The sequence below is a fragment of the Talpa europaea genome (assembly GCF_964194135.1).
Source record: "Talpa europaea genome assembly, chromosome: 11".
Classification (NCBI taxonomy): domain Eukaryota; kingdom Metazoa; phylum Chordata; class Mammalia; order Eulipotyphla; family Talpidae; genus Talpa; species Talpa europaea.
The window spans coordinates 31,225,638-31,250,623 of NC_140078.1; the positions used below are offsets into that span (position 1 = coordinate 31,225,638).

Sequence of the window (24,986 nt, forward strand, 5' to 3'; positions counted from 1 at the left end):
GGTTTGAAGTCTGGGAGTGTGATACCTCCATTCCCTTCTTTTTTTTTTTTTTTCAGAAGAGCTTTGGCTATTCGGGGTTTTTGGTGATTCCATATGAATTTCATCAATAATTGTTCTATTTCTTTGAAGAATATCATTGAAATTTTTATTGGAATAGCATTCAATCTGCATTTTTTTTTTTTGGTAGGATGGCCATTTTGATGATGTTAATTCTTCCAATCCATGAGCAGGGGATGTCTTTCCATTTCTTTGTGTCTTCTTCTATATCTTTTAACAGTGTTTTATAGTTTTCTTTGTATATGTCCCTTACCTCTTTTGTTAGATTTATTCCCAAGTATTTGTTTTTTTTTTGTGTGTGTGTTTCGATAATAAAAGTGATGTTTTTTTTTAATTTCTTCTTCTTCAGATTTATTGTTTGTCTATAGGATGGCTACTGACTTTTGCGTGTTGATTTCGTATCCTGCCACTTTACTGAACTGATTGATGAGTTGAATTCGTTTTTCTGTGGAGTTTTGGGGGTTCTCTATGTATATTATCATATCATCTGCAAATAGTGATAGTTTAACTTATTTTCCTATTTGGATTCCTTGTATGTCTTTCTCTTGTGTTATTGCTCTGGCTAGGACTTCCAATATTATATTGAAAAGCAGTGGTGAGAGTGTACATCCTTGTCTTGTTCCAGATCTTATTGGAAATGCTTTCAGCTTTTCACCATTGAGAATGATACTGGCTGTTGGCTTGTCATATATGGCCTTTATGATGTTGAGGTATGTTCCTTGTATCCCAAGAATTTCAAGGGCTTTTATCATGAATGGGTGTTGTACTTTGTCAAAAGCTTTCTCAGCATCTATTGATATTATCATATGGTTTTTATATTTCTTTGTGTTGATCAGCACATTCTTACATCAAGATGCTCTTAAGAGTGAGAACACATTGTTTTGTCTTTGAGAAGGGTCCTTTCTTTCATATTCACATGAACCACTTTAGCTATAGGAATAAATGAGGAAACAAAACCGCTGATTCACAATGTAACTCCTGATGGTATCCTGGCATTAAAAAAAAAAAAAAATCATCCCTTACCCCTCTGGGTTTTCTCAGGTTGGATGAGTAATAAAAACAGCATCAGAATGGTTAACTAAGGAAAAACAACCAACTTAATAACATACACATGGAGAATTTACATAGTTGTAAATTCTAAAGAATAATGGAGGGGACCAAAAATATTTATCCTGAATTTTGGGACCTGGGGCACCAAGAACAGAGAGGAAAAGACTTGCATTTCAGAGAAGGAGGTGTGACCTGATCCTTACCCTGTGATTCTTAGATAGAGAGAACACATTTACTGACAAAAGTAGACTGGGTGAGACCCCCCCTCAACTACATTCTCGTAGGTCATAAAAAGAGGACCAGTGATTGCCTTTTTGATTAGGAAAGGGGTCAGAAGTTTATAATATGATGATTTTTTTCTTTGAGTAGGAGAGGACTTAAGGATAGAAGCTTCTTCTAGACATCAGGGACCATATAGCTCTCAAGAAATATAATCTGATTTCTTTAAGTCATAGAATTAGACTTAGAATTTTGACCTCCAGTTCCCATAAAAAATTGACAAGAGGCTTACTTTGCACCAGTTGAAAAAGATTATCTGACTCTTTTGGGGAGACTGATCACACAACTGGAATAAAACCAATGTATGAATACACAAGAGAAACTTGAGGGTGGTATTGTCAGTCAAAATCTATTTAGATGATAGTAATTGGCTAACGTCCTTGTAAAACAGTTTATTTCAGATAGCTGAATTTTACTGATTTGAATACCAAACCTTTGAAATAGATAACTTTCAGTGGAAATCTTTTGAAAATATTCTCTGGAAGTTCCTATATATTTCAACCCATGACCCAAAGGGACCAATTGAAAATCCAGAATGTACTCTTCAGTAGAATATCTTTAGGTCTGCTTTTATTTGTGTTTAGCTCTCCTTTTTTGATCATATTTTATCTTGTGCTTGAATCCACTTCATTTTTCCCTCACTTGTTTTTTTCCTCCTCCTAGTGTACAATTAACCCAAAACCATATTGTTGCAAAATTTCTTTGATGTAGTGATTGGATTCTTGGGGAAAGCCTTAAAGAGTAAAAGATAAATTCAGTTATGACTTTTCAGAACATTGGAGAAGTTTTACAATTTTAAACTATTTATTTATACACTGCTTTGTTCAACATACACAAATACACAAGTAATAAAATAATGGCAAATAAACACAAAAAAAGGTCAGGACTAGAAATGTGTAAATAAGAACCAGTAGTAAGGGTCTCTTTAGCAGGCATCTAAAAACACAGACTTAGTTAATTTTTTTTTTTTCATTATAGAAGATAACAACAAGGATAGAAAACAACAGGTAAAAACAACAGGAGTAGCAGTGTGTTCCCTTGTCCTGAGTCCTGGAAGAATCTCAGAGAAAGGTTATCATATATCTTTTATTTTATTTATTTATATTTTAAAGATTTATTTATGCATACAAGAACTGGGGCTAGAACTATAGGCCAGAAGTGTCGGGGGTGAGAGGATTCACAAGAGAGCAGGGAGCAGAATAGGTGGATCTATTGAAATAAACTGCTGAGGGGAGCAGAGGGCAAGATAGGAGAGAGCTGCTGTGCCATGTGTGTTAGCTCCCTGGCTGGGATCAAACTCATGCCGCAGTGTCTGCTGATAATTTGATAGTGCTGATAATTTGATAGGGTTAAAGTGTGTCTTTAACCCCAGCACCACCAGGAAGGCCCAACATATAACTTTTAAAAGATTCCTACATTAGGACTATGTTATAGCAGACTAAAAGATAGTCATAGTATCCAATAAAATAATAATTTTCATGAGTAAACAGTAATTGAACAGTTATTGTATTAAAAACACTGTGAGTCAAAGAATGAAATATAGAAGCTTGCTTCCTAGTTCCGGCAAATGTCCTTTAATAAACAAAAAACAAAACTTAGGTAGCCAGCTCAAATTAGTGTATCCTGCCATTAACAAATTCATGTTAATCACAGATATAACATTCTCAACAGGTTCATCAACTTCATAACTAAAATGCATTGCTAAAGATTTCCCAAATACTTGCAAGGATATTGACATCACACAAATATATCATCTATAATTTTAATGAACGTTTACATCCAATGACTAATCAGTGCAGATGTATAAAAGGCCAGAAACTTCACTCCAATTTGTTACAATGCTAATAGATGTCGTAGTTTCAGAGTTCCCCATGGTCGTCATTGAAGCATTGTAAAGACTGCATCATAGCTCAGGTTTTCTCTATTCTGAATCCTTCTTTCCTTACTACTACTTTAACTTTTAGTCTTAAGAACACTCCCGGGCCTCCCCTGGTGGTGCAGGCGGTTGATCACAGAGCTATGAAGCTTTCCGCAGCTTCTGCAGTGCTGCTTAGATCCCGTCTGGCAGGCGAGGGTCCCACATGGTGTGGCAGACCTCTCCTGTCTTGCCTGCTGCTCCCCTCAGCAATATATTTTGTCAATCTGCCTGTTCTGTTCCCCGCTCTGTATCTGGTGAATCCTCTCACCCTCCCATGCATCTGGCCTGTACCCTGGTTCTTGTGTAAATAAATAAATCTTTAAAAAAATAAAAAGAAAATCAAGAACACTCCCTAATTAATATCCAGTACTGCAGACCCAACCCAAGAGTCTGATCCCCTAGAAAACCAACATGCCTTTGAGTATGGGTCACTTTGTGAAACTTACTAAAACTTGTTTTCAAGGAGGACTGTGGTCTAGTTTAAAAAGGCAGGACACAGCAGTATATACTAGATAGGAGGGCTAAGGGCCAAATGATCATTGATTTCTGAATATGTTTATATCTCAGAAGTCAAGGGAGATTGCTGAGAACCAGGAAACCAAGAAGACTTATCAGAGGACTGTTCTAAATGTTTCCTTTTTTGTACCCAAAGTAAGCATTTCAGAATGTTAGCAATTCAACACTACTGCTTTTCCAAGTATGTTCATACAGTGCATAGCAATTCAATGATCATATTCTTGTACTGTTATCTTTGTGAAACCTCTTTCTGAATCTTAATGATCTGTGTAAATACCACATAGGTAGTGATATCCCACAAAAGCAAGCAAGAAAGCAGTTGTGTTCATTATAGTAGAACCCTATTCAATTGCTACTTTTTTCTCAGAATTATAATGTAACGTTTCACTTTCAAGAACCTACTGCAGTCATGTGACTAAATAATGCTTTTGCACCCAAAACTTGCTGCAAATATCTCTTATTCTAATATACCTCATATGTTCCCATCTCCACTTAGCATAACTTGCGTTCCCCCTGCTCCTGCTTTATTCTCTACTTACGTTATTAAGTAGTTCTAAAGAAAAACCATGGAGAGTCCTAACTAATAATAATACTTTAATGAGGTTCAACGTCATGGTTATCTTCAAGTTGGGTGTCCCCAGAAGTAGACCTTGAAACTTCTAAGATTTGAGAACAGGTAGTTTATTGGCAAAATGGTTCAAGGTAGGGAAGTAGGAAAGTGAGATAGGGAAGAGAAAGCAGAATAAATATGTACTGTCAAGCAACTGGAGCTTAATTCAGCTAGAGAATTCGGTAGTCCATTTAGGACATGTATCTCAACTTTACCCACCCAAGATCAAAGGAACTTTGCTATTAATACACCAACTTCTGCCAATCATATCTTAGGAACGAATCCCTTTGTTTCTTAGTTCTTCAGCACTGTAGGTCTTCCATGTATTTGAGCAGAGCAGTACTTTGGAAATCAGAGAAAATCCCTAGGCAAAATAAATGAGACAGAATAAAATAAGATGAAATGATAACATGCATACATACGTGTCAGTCTTCTGGCACTGAGAGGATCACGGCTTAGAAATATGAGGGGGGTGATTGTAATATCGGGGACACAATTAAGAAAATAACACAATTGTCACCATCACATTGTATAGGATAAGAGTTTCTTCCTCACGTCTGCGTTCAATCAGTCACCGATTTTTACAGACCTGTTTTCCTGTTTGCTCCACAGTTTCTCCTTTCTTTGCTGTTTCTACTATCTTCTAGACATATACTTGATTTCTCTTCCTTTAACACATCCCAAGAGTTTTCACCCCTGAACCATTGTTTTCGTTGGAGGTTGGTGTCTTTGCCGGAATGTGTTTGCACTTGTATATATTACACTCCTTTAGAAGTCCTACTCCAACGACCTCTCTCCAAGATGCATCACAGTCCCTCTCCTGTGTGGATGGTACTTCATCGTAGCCTTTTTTGAGCATTTCTCACAATCTGTACTAAAGTTCTGTTAACAGGCAGATTTTGCTTTCTCACTAGACTATGAATTCCTGAAGGGCAGGTATGGCTGTTCAACTACTATGGCAGGCACTATAAGCTTCACATGTAATGGATATTTGACTAATTCTTGCTGAATTAAATTGAATAATTTAAATCCATAGTAAGTTGGAAAAGGATGCTGTTTGAGGGATCCTCCTGGTTTGGTTACCTGAATAGAAATAAAAACACTAGATTTTTCTAACAGCTTGCGCTCCAGCTGTCATTAAAATTAAAATCCTTTATTATATGTTTTCATTGTTGTTGAAACAATACTCTCTGAGCCTTGGAGCAATAGATGTAACAAACTTTCTTAGTTATAATTTTGTGACATCAGGCATCAAGCAGTTTAGAAATTGCAAGTGCGGGTAATATGACTTTACATATAGTATATCATTACAAATGAGAAAACAATGCCTAGAGGCAGGGATGCTCTGTAACATGTTTTTCTAAGAAGGAAAAACAAGGGGATGATAATAAATTCCATAAAAGGCATTTTCTCCTAAAAAAAAAAGTGTCCATTTAGTTATCCTTTAAAAATTTCAGTTAAGTTTTATGTGATACCATACTGAAAGAAAAACATTCTCTCTCTCACACACACACACTACACACACATACATGCATATGATTCTGAAAGATCATTTTAGGAGTCTGGGCAGACATTGGCTACGGTTTCAGGAATTAAGGGTCTGTACTAGACAAATCACCCTTTTTACTTAAACCATCCTATCCTCCCTCATGTCTGCACCTCCCCCCACACATACATTGCTACCTTTTAGCATAGGTTAGCAAGCTAAGTCTAATTTAAATGCACAGGAAAACTAGTTTTAATGGGATGTGAGCAAGAAGAATTGTATCCACTGTGTTTAAAGAAATTCTAATAGAGTCATAGTTGAGGGAAGTGGAGAGGGACAGTGCCCTTCTGGGAACTGAAATCAAGGCAGAAGGCAACGGATGAGCATTACTGACAATCCTCTATAAATCCTCCTACATGCCCTACCTCATCCTCCACAAACAATGAAACATACACATTATAGCAGTAAATTATAGTAACAGAAACCCCAAATTACTTACTTGTTTTGTTGTTATTGTTACTGTGTTTTTATTTTTTTGTTAAAAAATTCTCAAGCAAAAAAAGAAAAAAGAAGGCCGAGTGATATGAGAGATCTATAATCATTAGTGACTCAATTATCTCTTTCTGTTGTCTGTTTTTCATCTTCAGTATCATCTCATAGTCCTAGAAGATTCCATAGGATTTGATCAGTCATCTCTGTATTCCAGGAAGGAAGGAGAAGCAAGGGAAATAAAATGAAGATCAAAAACAATGTTCCCTCAGTGATCAGCACCCTTAGACCAGCTTTTCTAGAAATGCCACCTGATTACTTTCTTTTATATCTTACTGACCACTTCTATTTGAAAGGAGAGAAGGAAATGCATTATAGTATCTATGCTCCTTGTTCAGGTTTTCTTTTTTTTTTTAAATAATAAATTTTATTTTTATATTCCCCATACAATTGCTACCCCCCCAATTCTGACCCCAATCCCTCCCCTCCCGCCCCCCACCCACCCAAAGTGTCTCTGGTTCATAGTTTTTTGTTGATTTTGATTTTCACTTTCTTATAGTTATTCATTTTCCTGGTCCCTTATTTAAGTTTTCTAGATTCCTGCTATGAGTGAGACCATCCGGTATTTTTCTTTTTCTTTCTGGCTTATTTCGCTGAGCATGACCCCTTCCAGCGCCATCCATGTTGCTGCAAATTGCATGTGTTTATCTTTTTTGAATGCTGAGTAATATTCCATGGTATATATGTACCACATCTTCTTGATCCAGTCATCTATTTTTGGGCATTTGGGCTGTTTCTAAAGCTTAGCTATTGTAAATAGAGCTATTATAAACATAGGGGTGGGAGTGCAAACTGGTCCAACCACTATGGAGAGCTGTGTGGAGATTTCTGGACCTACTAAACATAGAGCTTCCATATATCTAGCAATTCCACTCCTAGGTATTTACCCAAAGGACACAGAAACATCAATTCCAAAGAACAGGTTTTCTTTCTTAAGAAAGAAAGGAAGAATGAATGTTAGGGAGGCAAAGGAAATAGACATATATATTATTGCTTCATTTTGGATGTGTATGTAGATTATAGGGGAGATGCTAGAAAATTTCTGAAGTACTGAAATCTTATTTAGATGACTTGCATTTTTCAGCATCTGGAACAGTATGCCCTAGCTATTTGTGCCATACTCCCAGGGAGGATAGCTCTCAAATCCTTCATAAGTGTGATTTGAATCCTCACTTTTTAATAGCCTTGTCTGTTTCTTCTTATGGGGAAAATCTTGGTGTGGGTGGAATCAAGTACCATTATTCACTTTACTGATGAAAGATTTCTACTGGTTCATCCTCAGCTTTCAAAAGAAGTTGAGTTGAATCCACTTTTTAAACTCATAGCAATTTATTATTGCAAGAATGTAATAGGAGATTCCAGTAGACCGGTGGAATGAAGACAAGTAGACCCAAGATTGAATTTTTTGTTTTTTAAGACAAAAATCAAAGTAGACCCTGTGATTGCAGTAGGCTCAACATACCAGAATCATCAGCATTTATTAGAGAGGAATGTCCACAGATCAATTTTCAAATCTGAGATTTCCCAGTTCACTTTTCGAAAAGAATATAAAGTCACATGCTGGGATTTCAGATTTTTATTCCTATTTTCTTTGTCCTCTTAAATTTCCAAATATGTATTAAGGTAATGGGGGCAATAAAGAGCTAAAATAGGACAGTATTTACCTGTAGGCACCTAGGGCAGCCATCACTATGTTCAAGTGATTACAAGTAATTTATAAGATAATAAAGTTTGTAAGTTTGTCTTACATGGATCATTTAGTTATGATTGTTTCCTCACCCTTAAGCTACATGTATAATGATAATATAACTACCAGATATTTGTTGATGCTCATATTTGATTTGTCTTATCTAATGTGGTCTAAGTGAGATAGATCATTTGGTTCCACATTAAGTGGATATTAAAGAACTGGTCAATCCTTACATTTTAATAATTAGCTTAAAGCACTTTCATCAATCTTTCTCAATTACCTTTTACATTTTAGATGATTCTTTTTGAAAGCCTTTCCAAAAGAAGTCACTGAATATATTCTGAAGAGTGAAAATATAAATGTTTGTACTAGAATCAATTTACCTTCAAAGGTCATTAAAAAAGAACAGCTGTCATTGTTAAGGAGCATGTAGCCTTTTTTCCCTGCCTGGGGAAAGTTCAAAGTTGACAGCAAGTTCAGTTGTAGAGATGTAATATGAAGTCAATGCAAAGGTGGGTTGACAGGATAAGCAGGATAAGGTTTACCAAGGCATCTTGGCCCCTATCATCTGTTCAGTGATCTCACCTGAAACAAAATCCTTGCTCAGCTTATCTTCCTAAGTATCCAGGCGATTTAAGCAGTAATTGATGCTGTCTGTACATGAGTACTATAGACATAACACCACACCCTGCTTGCTTTTATTGACAACAAGGCCATGTTCAGCCAACCTTGTGCATTCTTGCTATTCTTTTCTAGAACTGAGTTTATGGGGGAGCAGAAATGTTACTATATAGGGCTTTGAGAGGATTTGGAGCCTGCTTATTTTCAGATAATACTTTCTCCAAATAATATTTCCTATAGCAATGCTGTATAGTCTATTCTATAGCACTTGTGAGCCATTTGATAGGGAGCAAAAGAACAAGTTTCTAAGATAGCTTAACTGTATTTTGGCTTTTCCACCCTGTATTTACTCAGAAATGTTTTGTTTTGTTTTTAAATTTAGTCTAACCTGTTTTCTTACACTTAAGTCCACCCACAAATCAAGTAATATGTTTCCTAAATGCTAGAAAACTATACAACCTGTAAAAATTAAGGCAAATTGTACCAATGCAAAATTTTCCAGGAGACATTAAAGTGCCAAGAAATGGATTAGATATCATAGTATTTATGACATCTTCTCTCTTTTTAAAATGATTGTACATGGATGTATGGTTGAGCAGACATAGTCGTGTGACTTGCTATAACTGAAGATAAGCAGTACTTAAAAGAATATTTACTATTGGTTTTATATATTTAAAAAAGGACTGCAAGGAAAGAGTAGACACTGATGATCTGCTTTTAATCATTATTTGATTTTTAAATATATATATTTTATGTGATAACACACCTCTGACTCATATATGATATTATAAACCAATGTTATGTCAATAAAAAATATAAAATAAAAGGTAAAAAGGCATCCTTGCTGTATTTTATTCCTTTTCTTAGGATAATATTTAAAATTTCAAATTAACTTTTATTCAGTCATTAAATATTTAGGCCTGCATCAGAAATCATATGACCTCAAGTTCTCATAATTATTCAGTTAGAAATAAAAGGAAAAAATGCAATTAAGCTTTCCTGTCTGTATACAACATGCCTAAACTTGTACTACAGAATCCTCAGTTTTCATTAATTCAACCCAGGTGTTTCTAAGGCTAAAAGAGGAAGAAATCATGTCATTTTGAAAACTCTTTTTGAATCCAGAATAGTCTCCCAAAAGACCAAAAACACCACTTTTGGTAAAACATCTCTTTTCTTCAGATAATCAGGTACTGCAAATTACTATGCAAACTTATAAATCATCCAACCTCATTTTCATTAAGAATATAGCTGTATTTGCCTTCTTGAGATTGGATAATATAATGAGAAATAAAAAATAAAGTGCTCAGAACTGCAAGGGGAAAAATGTGTTTTTATAATAAAAAAGAAAATAATTTTAAAGTGAGATTTAAATTGCATTCTTATTAGAAGAAAATAGAATATTCAAATGATTGCTAAGGATGTTCAATTTTCTTTTATCCACTTATACAAATATTTTAATAAACCTAAACAACATATCAAACATGTAAATTGGAAGGCAAGCATTTTCCCCTTTATTTCAATAGTATTTTTTTTCTTTTTAAGTGCACATTTTACATACACCCATACTATTTGTTTAGAAATAAAAACTGCATGTAAAATTATTTTACTGGTTTTCTAGACTGCAACTATGTCATAAATGTCAGTCTGTACAATTAATATGAAATGATAATTTGTCTCATAAAAAAACCTACATTTCCTCACCCTTTTCAAATTTTATTGCTTTGGGCCAAAGGCCATTGCAAGGCCTAGGACACACTACAGTAGTGTATTTTCTGAATAGCTAGGAGTTGGAAGATTTGCTAAGAATGATCATATGTTATATTTTGGAGGTATTGACATAAAAGATTATAATCAAGCTGGCCTTATGAGCCAGAATTGAAGTTGTTCTGTTTTTAAAAATACCATTTAATGCAATAGGACTATTCAAATGACCTTCACCAAGGCAGAGACCCATTTGGTTGTAGCATTAAGGGATTAATTAAATTTCAGTAAATAGACATACATAATTGTAATGGTCAGTGTTTCTTGTGTTTATTGATTTGCCAGCAATGCATCCCTCTTCCTAGTTACACAATTAAAAGTAGACCCCAGGGCCTCCCCTGGTGGTGCAGCAATTGAGCACTGGGCTGCGAAGCTGCCTGCAGCCTCTGCAGCTTCCGTTCGATCCCTGGCCGCCTGCGAGGATCCCACATGGTGCACAGACCTCTCCTGTCATGCCTGTTGCTCCCCTCAGCAATGTATTTCGTCAGTTTGCCTGTTCTGTTCCCTGCTCTGGCTTTGGTGAATTCTCTCAACATCCCGTGCTTCTGACTATATCCAGTGCTTGTATAAATAAATAAATAAACCTTTAAAAAAAATTTCAAAAATAAATAAATAAATAAATATAGACCCTAGAGACCAAAATTTAAAATAGTCACTATTAACTAATAGCCCCTTGGAGTTTTGAGGGGTAGTTTAGTTTTCAGAAAGAACTTGCAAGAGGAGTTTAAGTCGCAGATCTTCCGAATAGTGCTTCCACTCCCCTTCCCTCCACACTGGTTGAGAGCTGCCCCAGGGGTGTAAAATCTCCTCTGGTCATCTCCTCATTTTATTTCTTAAGACCTAGGGTAAGAGAAAGGGAGAGAAGAGAGAGCCAAGAGTTTGTGGAGGGAAATTGTCAGCAATCTGGAAGCCTCAGCAGCAGTTTTGCTCAGCATATACAAAAAACTGTGAGGCAGAGCATAAACCAGTTTCTTCTACAGACTACATTTTCCCCTTAAGAATAAGCTCTGTGAAACTTTAGGTATCACTTATATGCAGGTCTTTTTTTTCCCCCCTCATAGTATGATAACAACTAATTAGTGCTATTGTACACATAAGTCAGTTTAATAAATGAGAGGTCATTTCTTTTTAAATACAGTGCATTGAGTTATGCATGCAGATATTATGGCTTAAATTTTGAACCTGCAAGACTAGGAATCTGTGATTTAACAGTCCTAAGTTTATAATGCACTTCATGGTGTAGAAACAGCTTTCTTGAGCATATCATCATTGGATCTTTAAAAGAGATGTGAGGATTACAAAGAAGTTATTATTTCAGTTTTCTGGTTGAATAAACTAAGACCCAGAATCCGATAGAGGGATTAAAAACACAGATTCAGGCATCAGGAGTCCTGGTTGCTGCCCTTAGCTTCTAAGGCCTGGATATATAATTTCATGTAGAACATGAGAGAATTGAAAAAATGAGGGGAATTTTTGAATAACTGAAGTGATGAGTTTGGACACGAATCAAAGACTTGACTCCATCACTGTTTCCACTGTTCCCTCAGATTGTAACAGATTCTTCTTCAAGCAAACAGAAATTCAGTATAATATATGAGAGATATATGTAGTTATATAACTGTGTACTAAAATAAGATTATAATAAATCCCTTCAAAGAGCATATATATTGCATAAATATGTATGCTTTTTTGTTTATACATGTATACAACTCTATTTATATAGTTATATTTTCACTTGGTAAATTTTCAAATTAGAATATTTCCTAATTTTGAAATCTTAATAGCAATCAATTTGTAGCACTTTGTTAATATCAACACTATGCCAAATCCTTTGATATTGCCCTAATAAAACTTTTGTTTCTCAACATTAGGAATTATTTCATCCTATAGCTATATAATATTTAAATGAATATTACTGTCTTACAAGAGTTGAGGGTTTTTTTTTTTTCATGAAAGATGTATCATGTATCTTGTGTCACATTATGTATCATATACTTTAGGATTTAATATAGGAGCTTTTTATTATGGAATGGCCATCACTGTTTCTCTCTGTGTATCATCCATGTGATTATTAGATTAGCACTGAAGTATTCTATATTGTGGCTACACCTCACATTTTAATACAGAATATGTTCTATACCTTATACATACATCTCTCTTACTTGACCATAAAAAATTACTCCTACACTCAAGTGTAGGAGTTGCCACGTTATTTCTCTTCTTTAAGGTTTTAATTGCATTCATTATTTTGGGCTGAATACTTGTTGGCCTTCAAAGATTAAAGCTGTTTATTTGGGTGTGAATGATCATTTGGTGATCTGCCAAAACCCTCTTGTTCACAAGTCAAGCTTTTCTGTCAAAAGAAAGAATCAGACACATAAAGCAGATTTTCTAAACTGATATCACACATCTATGGAGTCATTAGGGTGAAACACCTGCAGCTCAAAACAATTTGATTACCCAGTATGCAATGAAAATCTGGGATGTTACCTTAAACACTGGCATATTTTCAGTCTATGGGTTAGACTGAGATTTATCACCATATTGAACATTCTGTTTAATAAGTTTACTCAGTTTCTTTCTTCCACATGATTGTCCTAGTCAGGAAATGGACTCCTTTTTTATTAGAGAGGTGTCCTCTGAATAGTGACTACAAACTATGTTACCTTTGGGACAGAAATGTTATCTGGATTATTTTCTAATACCAATATCATAAAGCCAATCAAATTATTCTAATTTCGAAAACAGTGTTTGTTTTTTCAATCATAACCAACAAACATTTACCATGCACCTATTTTTTACAGGGTTTTATCTTGTTTGAGGAAAGGAGTATAAAGGTAGAACAATCAGAACAGTTTGCTCTAATGGAAAATGAGAGTACTGGAGTCCTAAACATATGGTTTGAAATTTTCACTTTGTTATTTATTAGCTGTATGATCTTAGATTTTATCTTCTTATCTATCCTTCAAGTCAGTGAGTATATATGTGTGCATGCTGGGGGAGAGGGTGCAGAAGAGTTGTCTTAAGTTATAGTATAGAATAAAATCAAACATTTTATGTACCTCACACAGTATTTGCTAATCATATAGTGACAGCATAAATTATGGTTCTCAACATCATCATAGTATTAGTAAGATGAGCCTTTGTTCTCAAAGGAGTTTACATTGTGTTTGTTGATATAACCAATGAGATACCTAACATAAAAAGAATCAACTTTTTTATTCAACTATACTGATACTCAATTTTATCCTTCACATCATATTTTCTGGTTCATTCCTCCTTTTAGTTCACTGTAAGTCACCATTCTTGTTTTATATCATTCAGAATCTAATGAGGAAATTGGTAATCTCAGTAATTTCAAATGACAATATTTAGTATATGAATTGATTATAGAGCTATTGGAGGAGTACAAAGACAAATGAGAAACCATTATTTAACACTAATTCTAAGGATGGGAGAAAAAAATTAAAGAGGTTATGGTCATCCAGATCCTAGGACTCAAAGAAAGGACTCTATGAATCGTAGGCCTCCACCTCTGAGGTGGTTGATTCTTCATGGACTAGAGGTCTCCATAGAGTTGTCCTTCTTAGGTTGGTTCCTCTAAGGGGCACAACAAAACATTCTGAAAGTACCAACAATTATAAAATAGAAGGTGAAGTCAACTGTGACTATTCCTGCTTGGGTGAAGAGCTGCGATTGGGGCTACACAAATACTAATGATGAGAAAGGAGCTATTTTATTCTTCCCTCCTCCTATGTGCCACTTTCTCTCTGGTTCCCCCAATAGTCAAGACTACCTGATGCCAGTTGATAAAAAAGATACTTAGCTTTGCAGTCCCAGCTTCAGCATCACAGAAAAGGGTGTGAGAATGATACAACAGCTTACTCCTTGATGCAGGCCTATACTGTCAAACTGATAAGAAATCTTGATTTGTGCCATAAAATCTGCTTCTAAAACACTGGAGAAGCCTACTGGTTCCTTTGGTTTACTTTTAATATGACATGGTCACTTTTGAAGAGAATCAAATTCATGTGTTCAAAAGTTGAAAGAAAATATTTGTGGCTATATACTCAAATTTTGAAATTTAAAATTCCTTTGGATATTTAAAATTTACTTGAGAGTTACAGACAATATTATTTTCTCTACTTGGTACATCACCATTCAAGAGTACCTTCTCAGTAAAGGACTTTCAAGAATCTTAAAAGGCAAATTGTCAGATCTGTTGGTATCAAGAGAAGTATCTAAATGCCAGAAATATTTCTCATTTTCTCAAACAGAAATCAGTATGATTTGGTCACCTTTTGGCAGTTTGTGTTAGCGAGACAACTTTTTATCATCAGGAAATAATGTGAAGTTAAGAATTATTTAAAAAATTATCTTATAAGTTAAAAGGAACAAATATTTACCAGTTTATTTTGGGTTTAATTTAAATAATCAGGTGGCAACCTCTTGGGAAGATTTAGAAGATGTATTCTGATAAAGTATATACCCATTTATTTTGTTGAATAAGGTTTATGTTAAGTTTTATAACTTCTTTTTAATATTAATGAAAGCCCACTTGCAGGACCTTTTAATTAATTGAACAAAAATTTCCCAGGATTTCATGAGTGCCAGACACGAAGGAATGAGAATAAGTAGGACCCACAAAGTTTAGACATACAGGGAGCAGGCATTCTAGTGGAGGCAAGGAGAAAGATAATGAGCTGGTAAACACAGAAACAATGTGAAAAATGCTATAAAGGAAAAAAAATGGGTTGTTTTAGAAAATATTTTTGTATGCAGTCATAAAAATATTTTTAAGGCGATACTACTTAAGATGATACCTGAAAGATGATGAGGGAGATGGTAGCACTATGAAAGGTATTCTAAGAAGAGGAAACTATAAGGACAATGCCCCTTAAATATCAAATAATTTGGCATTTTCAAGATACTTCCATAGAAGCCACTGTAGGTAATACATAGTGAGAAGAGAGTCGAATGAGCTTGGAAATGTAGAAGGGGCCAAACCATGAAATGTCCAATATAGCACAGTGAGCAGTTTAGATTTTATTCCATCAGTAAATGGGAAACTATAGAATGTCTCCAATATGTTTTAAAGATGACACTGGGGACTGTGGGGAACAAATTCCATAGGTTAGAGTAGAAACAGAGAAGGAACTAGTAGAAAGAAGAAAGGTATAATTATACACATCTATGATGATGGTAATGATTTGAGATTAGCTTTGGAAGAGGACCTGTAGGACTAGCTCATGAAATGGATATGAGGGTTCATGTGAGGTGGTTGAGGGGGAGAGAAATCGAGAATACTTTCTATACATTGGATTAAGCAGCTAGGTAGAAGTTGATGTCATTATGGATCTAGTAGAAACAAGGAAAGAAAAGAACGTAGGAAAAATAAAGTAAAAGTGAATGTATTTTAGACCCATAGGATGTTTGAGACACCTACAAGGTATTCAAGTGTAAATAAGTAGTAGGCACTTGAACATTCCATTTTGGAAATTACAGTGGAAGTCATGGCCAGTTATAGAAGTCAGTAGCCTTATTTATTTATTTATTTATTTTTTAATACTTAAATCATCCTGTGGAATGTAAAACCATGCACCTAGTTATGGTCATTTGCATAGTAAAGAGTGCACCCAGCAATTCTAAGACTGGGATAGTAGGAGAAACAAAGGAAGGCGTTGGGAGGCAGTAAGAGAAGCAGGAATTGAGCCTTATGAAATGCAAGAGAGAAGACTGTGTCATGACTAAAGAAGTCAACTATCTTGCAGAAGCCCAAGCAGATGAATTGAGAGAAAGGTCCATTGGACTTGGTGACATGGAGGTTTGCACTGACCTTGACATGAACTGTTTGATCTTATGTGAAGTTTTATGAGTCTATATATATTCAGCTTTTTATGAGCCTCAGGTGGTTGATAAGAAGGAATAATAATCACAATTTTTGTCCAGTGCAAGGAATTGTTTGCTGACTTATCACATTTTCAGTTAGGGGATAATATTTGATGTAAGTGGTTTTGAAAGGTTTTCTGCCTCTTCTGTGATTGGAATCTATAACCAGAAATTGATCCAGTGTGGCAACAGGAATGCTATCCTCCTGTTTAATATCTTAGGCTTTTTCTCTGTAGGGTATTCACTTAACATAATGACGTAGTATTGTTTCAGTGCAGCCAGACTGGGAAAGCTAGTAACTTATGTAAAGAAAAAAAAAAAAAAAACTTTAGGGCCTCCCTGATGGTGCAGCGGTTGAGTGGTGGGTTGCGAAGCTGCCCGCAGCCTCTGCAGCGCGGGTTAGATCCCCCGCCACCAGGTGAGGGTCCCACGTGGCTTGCAGACCTCTCCTGCCACCTGCTGCAGCCCTCAGCAGTGTATTTCCTCAGTCTGTCTGTTCTCCTCCCTGCTCTGGCTCTGGCTCTGGCTCTGGTGAATTCTCTCACCCTCCCATGCTTCTGACTGTACCCAGTGTTGTATAAATAAATAAATCTTAAAAACAAAACAAAACAAAACAAAAAAACTTTCTTCTGAATAGCAGATTTCTTTTAAGAATATTAATATTTTTTATATGACGAGTTTCATCTTCATTCATTGTTAATATAAAGTACATGAACTAAAAAGTAAAATAAAGCTCTTTTATTCAAGATACTCTATAACTGAAAATCAAATATATGTGGACATTGTTGAATTATCTCCTTACTGGAGGGCAATCTGAATTTGTCTGCTATTATTTTAGTTCATATGAAAATAACACTTGTCTTTTCTTAACTGTGTTCTACTGTTTGTTTGTTTGTTTTTTTCTTTTATTTCTGAGGGTAAAAGGTATTATCATCCTACTGCTTACAGGGAAAGTTTATTCATAAAGGCTAAAATGTGTCCTTCATTTTCTCATGTACATAGTTTTGCATTGCCAAATGGAACTCTAATATATGTACTTTTCATGACTATATAGTTTAATGAAAAGCCTTACTGTATTGTGAACTTTGATTTACTTTAAATCCTATTTTAATTTTTTCTTGCTCTATCCCTACAAACCCCTGGCTGAAACCTTGAAAATTTATGTCTCACTTTCCATACAGGTCACACTTTTCTTGGCATCTTCCCCTAGCTACTTTGGGTCCAGCTGTCTGGAACAAACTCATGAACTCTCTCCAGAAGAATATCCTCCTCTTCCATTGTTCCTTATCATAGTACAGGGCAGCATAAAAGATGTGAAACAAAATCTTGATACCTCAGTTATGTTTTTTTTTTTAGTTACCACAGTCAAGCCATCGTTATGCTCTATGTCTTAATATCTTTCTTGTGCATCTACTTCTCTCTATATTCACTTTACTGTTATCTTTCCAGGCCAAATTATCATCACTGCTCACCCAGACTATTGCATATCTTTCTGAATGTTCTCCATACATGTATGTACCTCAACCATTCTCCAGATTTCAAGTATTGTTTTCAAAACCCAAATCTGAGCATGTTACTCCTCTGCTTAAGTGCTTAAACCCATCAATGACCTGTCACTTGTTTCTGGTATAATATCCAAAATCCTTAACTCAGTCTACTAAGCTTGCATGTCATGACTCAGAGCACAACTATCTGCCCCACCTCCTCCCCTTACTTTTTGTGTCCCATCCCCTTTATAGCCCAGGCAACCTTTCCTTCATAGCACTGGGTTTCTATCCATGTGGGGTGACAAGTACTATGAAGGATATTTGATTAATAGCATTTTCTAACTCTGTATTGTAAGTAAATTGCAGAGGGAAATGGGTCATGCCTGTTTTGTTTACCTTGTATTCTAAGCACTGCTTTTAGCATAAGAGCACTCAGTAGGCATTTGTTCATGAATGAGTGAATGGTATTGAGAGGACTGTGTAAAAAATATAAGGCTGACTTTCTATTCTATTATCAGGACTGGAAAACCCTGTAAAGTTCACATCATACTGAGTTAATAGAACTTTCCTTGTATGTAAAGTTTAGCATTTTATAAGGTAAAGTTGACTTTCCATCTTTTCCACTTACTATATGTAGATTGATGTGTCATTAATAAGACAGAATCTGAGACTATCAAAAACAATTCTTCATATAAATTTTAGAGCATTTATTATTGTTACTGTTGATAATTATAATAATCAACATTAGTCACTTGTAAAACTCACACATAAGCCCTATTCATTTACTTTATTTATTTTTTTAATTTTTTTAATTTTTTTTTAATAGAGGCATGTTTTTTCTTTATTTATTTGTTTGCTTGTTTGTCTTTTGTTTATACATGCACTGGGTATAGTCAGAAGCACGGGAGGGTGAGAGAATTCACCAGAGCCAGAGCGAGGGGCAGAGCAGGCAGAAGGACCGAGGTACACTGCTGAGGGGAGCAGCGGGCGGCAGGAGAGGTCTGCGCGCCAGGTGGGACCCTCCTCCGGTGGCCGGGGAGCAGCCGGGGATTGAACCGGCACCGCAGAGGCCGCGGGCAGCTTCGCAACCCAGCGCTGTACCGCTGCGCCACCGGGGAGGCCCCCTATTCATTTACTTTAAATGAATTTAGCATAAACTATAATTGGAAACCGTGACTTTGGTAAATATTTTGGTTGAGCTTACTTTAAATACACAAAATCAAAAGTTTAATATTTTCCTTCATATACTCTTAAGTTTTTAATTTTTCTATAATTCATCAAATTTATTTGACCGTTATCAGTGTGCAGCATAATTCTGATTCCAGAAAGTCATAGTATTTTTTTGTTCTATTTGTGTCTGAAGTCTTTTCCAAAAAGAGGTATTCATCATTTTATTGACTGTCATACAATTGATAAAAAAACTACCTTTCTTTGGTGAGGGGGGGCCTCCCCGGTGGCACAGCAGGTTGAGCCCTGCGCTGTGCAGCTGTTTGCAGCCTCTACAGCACCAGTTTGATTCCCGGCTGGCCAGGGAGATTCCCAGATGGCATGACAGACCTCTCCTGTCTCTCCCGCTGCTCCCCTCAGAAGTGTATTTCAATTCTTCTGCCTGTTCTGCTCCCTGCTCTGTCTCTGGTGAATTCTCTCACCCTCCCACCCCTCTGGATTGTACCCCAGTGCTTGTATAAATAAATCTTAAAAAAAAATACCTTTTTTGTCTTGTTACTAGATTTTATAAGTTACACCTTAATAGATGTCATAGTTTCATGATAGCTAATCCTCTTATCGGCATCTACTACATTATAGGGATATAATAAATATTAATTGATCATGATAACCCATGGAAATTTATGCTAGAAAGAAAACCAATTTCAATATCTTTCTGGAAAATCCCATCATTTCTTTATTGTTTTGCTTTTCTTTGATATATAGTCACAGTTACATAATTCAGAAGATGTATCATTGTAACCCTACATTTAAATGACTTAGAAATATCAGACTATTTATAAATTTTCTGTTTTTATACCAAATCAGTTTTTAATTATGATTTGAATTATATCATTCTGCTAAAACCTATTTATAGATTTTTTATTACTCAAAAATGTAGTAACACACATCTTGGAACACATTTTCTAGAGTAGAACTTTTTAATGTTATATGTTGATGTCTTCTAACATGTTTCCAAATGTGATATTTCTTCTTTTAGAAATTTCTCTAAAAAAATAGTTAGAGAAAGGGCACTTTCACAATTACAAAGATATTTGAAAATAAAATGAAAATAAAATAATTTAATGCTATTTTATCCCTAAAATATTTCTTATTTTCATAAGTACACTTCTGATAAGATTTTGATTTTGAAGAACTTAAGTCATTTTGTTTTCTTGCATCCCAAATCAGCTTGATGAACCTTTACTTATTAACATTTTTAATTTGGGAAATCCCATAATAATCTTAATATTAAAATAACAAGAAGTGATCATAATTTTGATTGTCATTGTCATCATTTTAAACAGTAGCTAAGGCATACCAATTGAATAGATTATGCAAATAGTAATGTGTTTTTATTTTGGAAACAGGAAATTGTTTACTTGCATTTCCAAGTATTTTCCACTCATATTAATCTTAGCATAGAAGATTGTGAGTTCTGCATTGATAATGAAAATGCCACTTCATTGTACAGTAGGGGAAGAGGCAAAAAATAGGTGTGGCAACACTTGTGTGATTCAATTTAAAATAATGATTGAATTTACTTATGTATTTCCTTATAAGCTGCTCTGAGAAGACCATGGATATGCTTTCTGACCAGCTTCTGAAAGAGACTGGCCCTGACATTAAGGATATTAGGTATCAGTATGGAACACCAGAACACTTCCATGTTATTGCAGAGACCTTTCTTGCTGGCTTAGAATCTCATATGGGCCCCTGTTTGTTGATATATTTGCAACCAAAAGCCATTAACTCCCAGGGTCAAGGGGTTAATGGAAAAAATATTCTTGTCTTTCTATTATCTTGCAGTGTTGTCCTGGAAGCTGAAGAAAGATAACATTTTCTTCCCCAATTTCTCTTGGCAGTTTTAAAAATGGTGACTACATGTTTCTGTAACTAAATAAAAGATTAAATGTCAATATGGAAAGCTTTAGAGATGCACTTAGTCAAGCTGACAGTTCAGACAAGCATTCCATCAAGACCACCTTTGCTGAGGTCATTGGATGGCACCTAGTAATGAAAACTAGGAGGAAGTTGCCCTAATGATTTCTTGATTTCCATGTGTTAAGTATTTTGTTGTTTTTCCATTTTACGCAAATTAGTCATTCTGTAAAAATCAAGAAATTTTTAAAACTTCAAAGGAGAGATCCAAAAATATTCCCATTAATTCCAAAAGGCATTTTATAACTCAATTAGTAATGTAAGTGCTTAGATTGGTGCCCCTCCCCCCAACCCCCAATTCTAAGTATTTTAGGGAGTGTGAAAGGAGTGTAAATAAATACCCAGGTGCCAGTGACTTTCTTATTAGAACGGTGTTAGTAATTGTAGATGAAATTAATTTGCCTAGATTTTGTAGGTGGAAATTGTTACCCTGCTACAGTTATTTTTGTTAGAAAACAATATATTGCATAGCCTAACATTCCAATATTGTATCTGATGAAATTAAATTGCACAATGCCATTTAAGAGTCACTGGAATGCCTTCTGGTGTCAGTGTTTACAGGGAATTTCACCTGGAAATTCAACCAATTAGAGGATATTCCAGATGAATTAAAGTAAGTCCTTTCAGGGTGCAATGAGAGTATTGTTGAGTACTTTAGGAAACTTGTCTGCTCCTTTCTCTTTCAAGGCCAGGATACCTTTATAATTTCAGTTGAAGGTTAGTCACAGCCATGGGCATAGTTAATAACCCAGAGTAGTCTTGAAATAATCCCAGCCTATTTAATTGCAGTGCTCTGCCAACAAACACAGGTTGTGCCGGTTTGATTTGACATAGCTTGGCTGGTAGGTTTGACTAATTTTACTAATTAAATCTGCCACAACACTCAACACATGTAGATGCATATGGTTACAGTCCTCCTTTTCACCCATAATTTAGCTTGACAACACACATGTGAGTTTTCTCTTTACTCAATGTTTATGTAAAGGGAATTTTTAGCACATAATTTCCTAATTCTCTTGAAATTCTAAATTCAAAATAATAGAAGACAGAAATGTAATCACACATCAGTTTAAAGAGTTTAAAAAAGAAGAAACAGGTGGAAAAGTTTCCAATACTTGAGATAATTTTTCTCTTTTGCAATTAGTTAAGATAATGATTTATAATAGGGTACCCGACATTGCTGACAAAGTGTGTTAAAGCACCTTCCTGTCTCCCTCCGGCACTGACAGCATGCTGCAATACATCTACTGGTGACTTTCTCCATAAAAAGTTGCTCTTAATATGCATCATGACCCAAGGCCTTGGTACATGTAGTCCCATGGGCTTAGTCATTAGGCCACTTGCCTACTTAACATCTCTACTCATCAATGTGTTTGTGAAGTCTTTGCACATTCATAAATATGTTAAAAATGCAATGCTAATTTTTATCCTCAGGGATTTTTTTTAAGTGTAGTATTTTTTACGAAGGAAATATTGGTTTACAACACTGCATGATTTAGGGGATTGGTTCCATACCTTTGCAGATAGAAGTTAGCACACCATGCCCACTACCAAAGCACCCCTTGGGGATTTCTTTTTAAAATCTCTTCTGTAATCTGTTTATTTTGTATCTTCTCACATCAGGAGATTTTTATAGTAATGGCTACAATGATAATGTTTATTGACCATCTGCTAAGGCATATTTCTAAAAAATCTCCCAACAGAAAAACTAAGCATATTTAGGGTTGCAGAGGGGAATTTCAGGTATGATCACCAATAACCCAGTCACAGTGCAGACTGCTAGTATATGCTGGCTATTTCTTCTTTCTTGTCTTGCTTTGGGCCTCCTTCAGTATGCATTAATGTGGTTTACTAGGTCACTGGTTTCTGGCAACCCTGCCAGCACCCCTGACACCAAGATGCTAGATTTACCAAATGGTCTCTATCAAATTAAGAAATACTCCTCTTCTCTTACAATTGTGGTAGGTTCTTTGGAGGGTGAGAGTCCAGAGCTCTTCGATTTATCCTTCTGTGTTACAACTAGAGGCTTTCAATATGAGGAGCAAGAGCTGAGAAATGAGAAAGGAACTGAGAAGTGGGATCAATTCATTCCAAATACAGAAAATAATGGGGCATCTTGTCTATAGATAATTAGAATTATAGCAAAATCAGCTAAAATTGATCTGCTTCTTAGCAGTATCACGTGACTATAATTCTAAACCATATTAGAGGTAAAGAATATATACTCCTTCTGCCAGGGCACACCACTCCTATCACTTCTTTCCTTTGCTATACCATTGTTTACAAATGCTTGCCTAGGACAAATATCTCCTAGAAGGCCCTCATGTTTCTCATGCATATAATGTTTTGACATGTCATCTTTACAATAAATTAGATAGGACCAGATCCACCTACACTCCACCTGTGTGTATAATGTTGCAGGAAGACTGAAATATTCTTGTCTTCTCTCTCTTATCTCTGCCCCTCCTTTTTATTTCTCTCTGCATTTTCTTTAAAAAAAAAAAAACCTGATTATTTTTAAAAAATCACGTTATTTCATCAAGCTAGACACTAGAACCAACATAATGTATAGTGGAAAGATGACCTGACTAGACACCAGGAGATCTGGCTGCCAGTCCTGCCTCCAACCCCCAGCAAGCTGTGGAATCTTAATGAAGCCATTTGGCCTTTCTGAGGCATCATCTGGGAAATGAAGTTGATTGAACTTGAGATTCATAGCTATTTTAACTGTATATTTCTACTATTCTATGAAAAAAGAAAGGGAAAGGCAGAAGTAGAAATGGAGATAATGATTAAAACCACAGAAGATCAGTGTGCTTTCCTTTTACATGCCCCATCCTTATTTTTCTGATTGTTTTCCTTTTGACTTTCTGAAAGATGAAATCTTAGCAACCTCTCTCAAGTTTCACCCACCAAGGGCACAGTGGTTCAATATCAGTGACTTCGAGGACTTCAACATAATCAAGATCTAGAAGCATCAGGGGCAAAGTAGAATTAATTATACATGTCTCTACCAAATTACAGACCCTGTGAGTGGTTGACAAGGGCATCTCAGCCCATCATCAACCATGATGTCACACAGCCTGAATTGAGTGGTACTCCATATAAGAAGCCAGAGGCAGCATCTCCCTGAGTTGCCTTTTAGTCCATGATCATATCAGCATTTACTATTACTGTGGAAGCTGTTTCTGACCACAGAAGACAGGGCCCTAATTCACTAGAAGGGCTATTCTGAGGTAAAAATTAGAGCAGACAGACATGGATATAGTTTTAACCTGCTTACAGAAATCTTTGTGCTAATTGAGTGCCCCACTTATAGTTCAGCACTTTAATTAAAAGAAGTCTTAAACATGTAGGCATCTTATAGTCATTGTAAATATTCCTCTCTGCTATATAATTTCAGAGGGAAGTTAAAGAGGCAAAAATACTATTAAAACCAGCATGCTCCCTAGCACCATTCATACATGTGCTTATACACATTCACACACACATACACAATTTTACTTTCCAATTTGGACTCCTCTCTAGTTCATATTCTGAGTGTGGCTAGAAATGTAAATTATAACAAGGCATTAAAAATAAAGCTATATAGCAGCTACAACTAACAAATGATAATAGTTATTCCATCAAACTAGTTACAATTAAATATCACTGTTTTCTGTCTATCTCTTTGTTTTTATTTTTTTCTTAGTCTTTCGTGTATCTATATGTTTTTAATCTTTCTACACACTCCCACACAAAGCTTTTGATTTCAAAAGAAATAACTGATCTTACAGTTTGTTAGTGTCCACACAAAGATTCATTTGCTTGGAATCATTTTTAATGGTAACATTAGAGTTGTTTCTACCTACCTCTGGTGTTCCTGCTACAACTGATTTTTTTTCTTAGTCATCTTTCACTGGCTGCTTAATGTCAATGGAGCT

At 35.5% G+C, this 24,986-nt stretch overlaps 1 protein-coding gene across 4 annotated transcripts in view; it reads left to right on the top strand.

Annotated features, from left to right (window-relative positions):
• MACROD2 (mono-ADP ribosylhydrolase 2) overlaps nt 1–24,986 on the top strand; it is a gene marked incomplete at both ends in the record, with an annotated part of 1,814,301 nt that overhangs the window by 669,981 nt on the left and 1,119,334 nt on the right. The gene's annotated exons all lie outside the window — the stretch shown is intronic.